This window comes from Rhinopithecus bieti, unplaced genomic scaffold (genome assembly GCF_001698545.2).
Source record: "Rhinopithecus bieti isolate Rb0 unplaced genomic scaffold, ASM169854v2 scaffold_5150, whole genome shotgun sequence".
Classification (NCBI taxonomy): Eukaryota; Metazoa; Chordata; class Mammalia; order Primates; family Cercopithecidae; genus Rhinopithecus; species Rhinopithecus bieti.
This window is the reverse complement of record NW_016804706.1, coordinates 1,034,641-1,043,022: the sequence shown is the minus strand read 5'-3', so window position 1 is coordinate 1,043,022 and position 8,382 is coordinate 1,034,641. Positions and strand designations below refer to the sequence as shown.

The 8,382-nt window shown below is 50.6% G+C and overlaps 1 long non-coding RNA gene and 1 pseudogene across 2 annotated transcripts in view; one reads left to right on the top strand and one right to left on the bottom strand.

The window, feature by feature from the left end:
- Positions 1-3,774: 3,774 nt before the first annotated feature.
- The window catches only part of LOC108528441 (uncharacterized), a 28,263-nt gene continuing 23,655 nt past the window's right edge, over positions 3,775-8,382 (top strand). The window contains exons 1-2 of the long non-coding RNA XR_001885161.1: positions 3,775-3,834; positions 3,961-4,066. This is a non-coding gene — a long non-coding RNA (uncharacterized LOC108528441). The remainder of the gene's footprint in view (positions 3,835-3,960; positions 4,067-8,382) is intronic.
- Positions 3,934-7,583, bottom strand: LOC108528434 (HLA class I histocompatibility antigen, alpha chain G-like; annotated as a pseudogene). Its single transcript, XR_001885151.1, has 7 exons — positions 7,048-7,583; positions 6,641-6,911; positions 6,111-6,311; positions 5,243-5,518; positions 5,006-5,121; positions 4,536-4,568; positions 3,934-4,257 (listed from the first exon to the last, which is right to left on the bottom strand). The product of XR_001885151.1 is annotated as an HLA class I histocompatibility antigen, alpha chain G-like (transcript).

Genomic DNA, 8,382 nt, shown 5'->3' with positions numbered 1-8,382 from the left:
CTGTAATGAAGTCGTGTGTGCATGTAACATCACTTCTGCATGCAGTATCACAGGAAAGTGGGTTCGCGGACTCCAGGTTAAGAGCCTAAGCACTAAAGGCACAGAGTTAGAGCTCTAGGAAGGGAGGGACGGCTGGGGTGGAACCTCGTCTTGTCCTTTAGTCCTGGGGTCTTTTCACTCCTTACTGGGCGTCTGGCAGGTGCCGATGTTGATGGAGTCGAGGCAGGGAACTGGCCGGGACTGGGAAAAACAGGGTTGGAGAGATAATTAAGGCGGACATTATTTTTTTCTGAGCGTAAGTCATGGCTCAAAATCTGAAGAGCCTGAAAGAATATCCCTCTACCCAAACCTATTTTTTCCTTTTCCCTCAAGCCTCATTTGGCCACAGACCCAGTGTCAACACCAGGGGGCGCCCACAGACCATTAATGCACCACTCAGCTGTGAGTGTTTGTGGTCGGCTCCCGGGTCCCTGACTTAATCAGGGGAGCCAGGACCCTGCAGCCAGGTGACCTGGATTCAGCCTGCAGCTCTGGTCCTACTGACAGTTTCCCCCCGGTGCCTCAGTTTCTTTAATCGGTTGAAATGGTTTGGAGGACCCACTACAGGCCACTTACCTCTGGGCCGGGTTTCTCAACAAGCAGCACTATTAACAGTTGGGGACAGAGAAATCCCTTGTGGAGTGGCCTGTTGCATTGTTGGGGATGTTTGGCCGGCAGCACCCCCCACTCACCCCCACCCACCATCCCCCATTATGACACCGAAAATGTCCCGGGTTTTTAGGTCTCCTTGGGGTCTGGGAAGCTGCACTTAGGCATTTCCACTGGCCAACTTGAGGCTCATCTTTACCTTTGGGCCCACATAAGGTCATTAAAAAAAAAAAAAGGTTGTTTCCCTTTAAAGATTCTATCCATCTTTTAAAACAAATCAATTTCTTCCTTCTATGTCTGCATTCAGTTAATCCTTTCCAAACCCTTTGTTTAGTATATTTCTCAAAATGTATCAAGTTCCAATTCTAGTAATTAGCGTTCTGACTTGCAATGATTACCTGCTATGACCCCCTGGTAGGAGCCTCTGATTCCTTTACCCACAGGGGAATATGTTCTCGATTTCTTGCTCTGGATGGATGTAAATCAGTTTATTTTTACTTGTCTGGGGAGTTGGCTCCTCACCTTTAAAAAATGTAAATGTGGATATGGGCTTGGGATTACTAAAGTGGTTTTATTTCTTTCATTCACCTGGACATTGTTGTGTACCTGCCTTGCATGACAATGGCATGAATATAGTTTCTTGATCACCACCTCAGCAGGATTGAGGAAAAATGAGACATTAAGCCAGCTGTGGCAGCACATCCGCACCTAGGACTAGAAGGCTTGAGGCAGGAAATGCTTCAGCCCAGGGAGTTTGGAGGTTACAGTGGAGGTATTGATATCATCCATTGCATGCAGCTCTGGGCAACAGACCCTGTCTCTGAAAAAAAAGGGAATAAACACATTGTGGAGGGCTGTCTGCCATGTACTCATTGTCTCAGGAGACTCATGTCCTGGTAATTTCAAATGACATCTCCATGTGTTTTTCATGAATGTTTGTCTGTATTTCTTATCCTTTACTTTCAAACCTTCGACCTACTGAAAATATGCTAAATAGCCCACGGACTATATTTACTATTAATACCCCTTGCACTAGCTAAAGAAATGTGAGTCATAGTTAATGTAATTGGTTGACCTTCATTTGGTTTTAAGTCTTGTACCATTTTGTCATTTGCCTGGCCTCTAAATTATCTCTTTCTGGCTCAACTATTTTTCTTCTGTTTCCTTCTTTAGATGAATAAAAAACCTTTGCTTATTGTAGTCTTGGTGGACTAAGTGGTCTAATTTATACATCCTCTTATTATTTCTAATATCTGAGAAAGCAAAATAATCTGTGGGACTTATTATAACCAACCAGCAAGACTGTAACTTCCCTGACTTTTCACCTGCCTGTTGCAGGGGAAGCCCAGGGGAGAATCAGTGCTTGTCTGAGACACAGGGTGGTGGAAGGTAGGAGAGTGATTGGATGATTGAATCTTGTTTAGGCTGCAGAGGGCATTCCTGGGCCCCTCCCTTGCATTCCTCGTGATGTCTCCTCCACTGGAATGCCTGCGATACCCTCTCCTCCCTCTGTATGCTCCTGCCAGGGTCTCCCCATCTCCACTGACAGCAGCTCCACCCTTCTGCTCACTCAGTCCAACACTGTGGGTGCCCTTGATTCTTCTTCTCACACCACAGATAAATCCATTAGCAAGTGCTGTGAAGTCCATCTTCACATTCATCCAGAATCCCTTCACTTCCCACTATTTCCCCTGCTCACACCCTAGTCAAGGTAAGCAACGTCTCCATTCTGGAATACTGCCCTCCTTTCCCACCGTTTCCCCCACTGCCTCACTGGTCCCCACCTCTCAATTCTGTTCTCAGCACAGCAGCCAGAGAGAAGCTTTCAAAGGATAAGTCCTACCATATCCCACTTTTCAAAACTGTTCTCTAACTCCCCATGTCATTCAGAGCAAAGGTCAACACCCTTCCCACACCCTCCAGGGCTACCTGCTCTAGCCACACCTTGGACCTCACTTCAGTTTCTGTGTGTCCAGCCCTTCTGGCCTCTTTGTCCTTCCAGGAACACAGACAATTTCCTGCCCTAGTGCATCTGCACTGAAAGTTCCCTGCCTGAAAAGAACTTTCCCAGACATCCCTGTAGACAGCTCCTCACATCCCTCAAATCTTTACTCCAAGGTCACATTTGCAACAAGGCCCATGCTGACCACCCAGCACAACAGCCACCTCCCTGTCCCCACAGCCCACACTCTGGATCACCTGCCACACAGCACTTGCCACTTTCTAACTCAGCATCTTCTGTTCCTACTCTGCTTATACTATATCTATCATCTGCCTACAGAGGTGTCCAATATTTTGGCTTCACTGGGCCACATGGGAAGAAGAAGAATTGTCTTGAGCCACACAAAAAATACACTAATGACAGCTGATGAGCAGAAAGAATAGAAAAAAAATGTTCATGCATAATTTTCCTGATATTTGCCACCACAGATAAGCAAAAAGTTCTCACATTCAAAGCTGTCCTGGGTCACATGCAGCGGGTTGGACAGCTTGCATCTAGAATATATGTATCACAAGGCTGGAAATTTTTCAGTTTTTACTTTAATGATGTTTTCTAAATGCAGAAACAGTCATATCCCTAGCAGACAACAAATGTCAGTTGAATGAATGATCACTGTAGAGCACCTCTATATTCTAAAGGTAATATCTTTATTAATGTAGCCTCAGGTCAAATGCTGTTTCATGGCAGCTAAAGAACAACATCATCTCACACCACCATCAGTGCCACCAGTGCTTTTCTCACCAGGGCTGCTTGTGTGTTCTTCCTCCCTCCCTCCCTCCTCCCACACCAATCCTTCTATAATGAGAAACTATGGGATCCCCTCCTCTCTGTAAATTTCAGAATCTGCTTCCTTTAAGAAGGTTGGGGAAAAAGATGGAAAATACAATCCAGGAAAGAGAACTGGAAGGAGGGTGAGAGATACAGGGGTCTGAAAATTTGTCTCTTGATACCGGAAGGACTTCTACGTGTAGAGACCACCCTAGGTGACATCCAAGTCCCTGTGATCACAGGTCCTGATGGGACAAGGTTCTACTGAAGGGCCAAGGACAATGGAGCAGCAAAGATGACCCAGACGAACTGTGACCACATAAAGCCCATGGTGGCCTGAGTACCCACTGGGCACAGCCCCATCTACTCTCCTCCCCTGCAACAAATCAGCACAAGAAACACGTGGACTCTGGAAGGTTCTCATGTCTTCCGTTTATTTTGTCTCTCAAATTTTAGGAATCTTCTCCTTTAATTAACCCATCAACCTCTCATAGAAATAATTTGAAAAAAGTAAATTTATACTCAGATTCTAATTTTAATAGGGAAGCAAGAAGTTACAGCTCAGTGCACCATGAAGTTGAGACACAGATGGAGACATCCCAGCCCCACCTCTCTGGAACAGGAAAGGTGATGGCGGAAGGAATGCAGGTCAGTGTGGGGAAGAGGGTCATGGTGGACACGGGGGTGGGGTGGTCTCCCCACCTCCTCACATTATGCCTACAAGGACACAGACACATTCAGATGCCTTTGCAGAAACAGAAGTCAGGATTCTTGAAGTCACAAAGGGAAGGCATGAACAAATCTTGCCTCTCAGTCCCACACAAGACGGCTGTCTCACACTATAGAAAAAATATTCATGAACAAATTCATATCAATCACAGTGAGGGGTCACACTTTAAACAGCCCATCACATGCTCAATACATCCAAGTCAAAGAAACTCCATAGCACAACTATGTCCACTGTTCCCCCCAGCAACCCACACACATCAGGCCCCCCAGGGTCTCACCTTTATAAGCTGCGAGAGCCATATGAGAGCCCTGGGCACTTTGGCTTCCCCCATGGGCTCCCGACCACAATATCCCAAGGATTTCAGGGATCAGCCCCCTTCATACTTACTTGCAGCCTGAGAGTAGCTTCCTCCTTTTCTATCTGTTGGAAGAAAATGTCCTGTGAGAGGCCAGAAAGGTGGCAGGGCCATGAGGTCCTAGAGGAACCTCCTAGTCTTGGACCCTTGATAAGTTTCCAGAAATGTGTGACTGCAGACCAAGGGCAGGATCAGGAAAAACAAGGAAAACAGATGTAGGTCTGAGACCAACTGCCCTCCTAAGGTCTGTCCTCAGCAAGGACCTTCCCCTGACCTGTGACTGCTGGGATCAGATCCCCATCACTACAATCATCAAGGTGATAAATCTGTCCTTCACTGTCACAGGTGCTTTACAAAAGAGTAGGTGCTGGCACACAGGGCCCAGGCTGGGTTGGCCCACGAGTGTGGATGGTGCTTCCCAGTAACCGGGAGGGCACTTCTACCTGGGGCTTGGAACCCTCAGACAAGAAATCTCAGACCCCACTCCTCACCCCTTCCCCACCTGAGCTCTGCTTCTCCATAGCACAGCAGCAACCACAGCTCCAGTGATGACAGCTGCAAGGACAACCAGGCCAGCAACGATATCCATGATGGGGATGGTGGGCTGGAGAGACAGCTCTGGGAAAGGAGGGGAATGTGAGGATTCTGACCCCCAGGCCCCAGACCCGACCCTGCTAAAGGTCTCCAGAGGGGCTCCTGCTTTCCCTAAGAGACATGATCCCCCCATCTCCCTCCTTACCCCATCTCAGGGTGAGGGGCTTGGGCAGACCCTCATGCTGCACATGGCACTTGAATCTCTGCTCCTCTCCAGAAGGCGCCACCACAGCTGCCCACTTCTGGAAGGTTCCATCCCCTGCGGGCCTGGTCTGCAGGAGCTCCATGTCCTGGGTCTCGTCCTCCCCATCCCACTGCCATGTCAGTGTGATCTCCGCAGGGTAGAAGCCCAGGGCCTAGCACCTCAGGGTGACCTCATAGTCAAAGACAGGGTGGTGGGTCACGTGTGTCTTGGGGGGATCTGAAAGGAAGAGTCAGAAAACTCGAGCACTTTGCATCTCTCATGGGACACCCCAGCAGCACTCATGTGGCCATCTTGAGAATGTACAGGACACCCGGGGTGGGGAAGGGAGCACAGAACCCAGACAGCAGCCTAGACACAGGCACCTGGGATAATCTCCTATTCCTTGGAAAGTTCTAGTTCTGAGCGGGGGAGCAGGGACTTCTGGTCCCGACCTGAGTGGAGGCCAAGGGATTCAGAGGAGCTGGAGTCAGATTCCCACACACATTGAGTGTGGGGCAGAGAACAAGGCTTGAGGGGAAAAGTCCTGGTACCCATGGCTGCGTAGGGTCAAAGGGAACCCCTGATCAGTATTCCAGGGATTGTCTTCCCCTCCACTCCCTCAGAGACTTCATCCCTTGATTGTCCCAGAGAGCAGGGCGGGCCCTCAGAGTCACCCTCTGGTACAGGATCTGGAAACCCAGGAGGATTCCTCTCAGGACCGGAGGGAGGGCAATATTCTGGTGGTGTTGCCATTTTCTTCCCCTCCTTGTGCGAGGCCAGCCCAGGAGATCTACAGGAGATCTAGGAGGCAACCTATGGCCCCTGGTACCCGCGCCCTGCAGCGTCTCCTTCCGGTTCTACAGATGTCTGCGGAGCCACTCCACGCAGGTGCACTCCAGATAGGCTCTCCTTTGCTCAGCCACATTGGCTGCCTCCCACTTGCGCTGGGTGATCTGAGCCGCCCTGTCCGCGGCGGTCCAGGAGCGCAGGTTCTCATTCAGGGCGATGTAATCCTTGCCGTCGTAGGCGTACTGTTCATACCAGCGGAGGAGGCGCCCGTTGGGCTTCACGTCGCAGTCAAACATTACCTGGGGGGTGTGAGACCCTGGCTCAGTTCCCGCGGTCAGCCCCGCCTACTCAGCTCCGGCCGGGTCCGGCCCCTAGCAACCTGCAGAGATTTTGGCCTCAACTGAAGATGAAACCGGGTAAAGGCACCTGGGGCTCTCCAGGGTCGAGGATCTCTGCAGGTCCCGCAGCCTCGGGGTCGATCTTGGACCCGGAGACTCAGGGGGACCAGGGCCGTCCCTGAGGCATGAAGTCAGGAGTTAGTGATATGCGTTCAGGGCCGGGGTCACTCACTGGCCTCGCTCTGGTTGTAGTATCGGAGCAGGGTCCTCAGGTTCACTCAGCCAGTCTGTGCCTGGGCCTTGGCGCCCAGTGTCTGCAGCTCCCAATACTCCGGCCGCTCCTGCTCCATCCACCACGCCCGCGGTTCCATCCTCGGACTCGCGGCGTCCCTGTCGAACCGCACGAACTGCCTGTCGTCCACGTAGCCCACGGCGATGAAGCGGGGCTCCCCGCGGCCGGGCCGGGACACGGGCAGTGCTGAAATACCTCAAGGAGTGGGAGCCTGGGAGCGCGGAGAGGCTGAGACCCGCCTGACCCTCCTCCCCGCGCGGCTCCCCAGGTCCTGCGCCCCCGCCGGGAGGGCCCCTTGCTCCTCTCTCCTCCCGCAGAGGCCGTTTCCCTCCTGACCCCGTACTCACCCGCCTTGGTCTCGGTCAGGGCCAAGGTCCCCGAGAGCAGCAGGAGGAGGGTTCGGGGTGCCATGACCCCATCGTCGGCGTCTGGGAAGACTCCGAGTCCCCGTGGGTGCGTGTGGACTTTAGAACCGGGGCCGCGCGACGCTGATTGGCTTCTCTAGCAACCCGACACTCAGTGGGAGTGAGAACTGGGTCCGCATAGTGAGTGTCCAGGAAGAAGGACCCGTCGCAGGTTGGGAGAGGGAGAAGAGAAACTCTGCGGAGATTAGGAATCCCCAACGCTGGGACTCCCCAGCCCATACACCGCCTTCGGGGCCTGAGACTCAGAACCACGCCTGGGGCCCTGGGACGTCGCCCTGACCCCGCTCCTCTTGTGCCAAGCGCTCTGTCTCAATGTCTCCCTGAGTCTTGGCCCAGGAGCTGTCTGAGAAACTGGGAAGAAACCCTCGGCTTGGGACCCCTCCCTCTCTCTTCACTTTTCATCCCGGAATTCCTGTCACTGAAATGAACTCCCTGTCTCCCACTCTTTACCTGTCCCCCTGTAGTCTTCTAGAAGAAAACTCACCCCAGGGAGCTTGGTGCCAGAGAGGGGGCTGGTCCTCGGAATGGAGGTGTAGAGACAGGGCTTTTTTTTTCTTTTCTTTATTTTTTCTTTTTCTTTAAATCTGGAAAAGTTGTGCCTGAGTGCCTGTCACAGAATAGAGATAAGTTTGCTTTTTGTTTATTAACAACAGTGGGTAGCAGAATCTTGGTAATCCCTGAATGATTAGGAATCTAATCGGTAAAAAATGTGACTTTGGCCCCTTGATATATAAATGTGTCTAAAAGCGTTACAACAGGACTCACAAAGCTCCTAAGTTTCACTTTCGCAGACAATGTATCTGTGACTCCCGCTTGTTGTATTTTAAATTTACCTTCATTCCATAGCCCCGAGTTTCTGTGTGAGTTCAGAACATCTCCTCAATACAAAGTAGCCACTATGTTCCTGTATGTTGCAACCAGGAGTCAGTACAGACTTTATTCACCACAAAGTTGCAAGCGCTAAATGCAGTCACAATGCCCATCACCAGTGCTCATGCACTGCCAGGTTTTAGGAAGTATCCACATCTAAGTGGTGTGTGTATTTTATAGGAACACTTAGTATTTTTAAAACCTGATTAACATAAAAAGATTAGTTTTTAAGCAGATCCATTGAAGGTATTAAAGACCAACTGCAAGTAACACCATTCCAGGCTCTGTAGATGAATGTATTGAAATACTGTAAATCAATGTGTTCAAACCTAAGAGTTCTGCTGCTTTTGAATTCTGTCCCCCTGCTCCTTTTCTTCACCTCCTGCA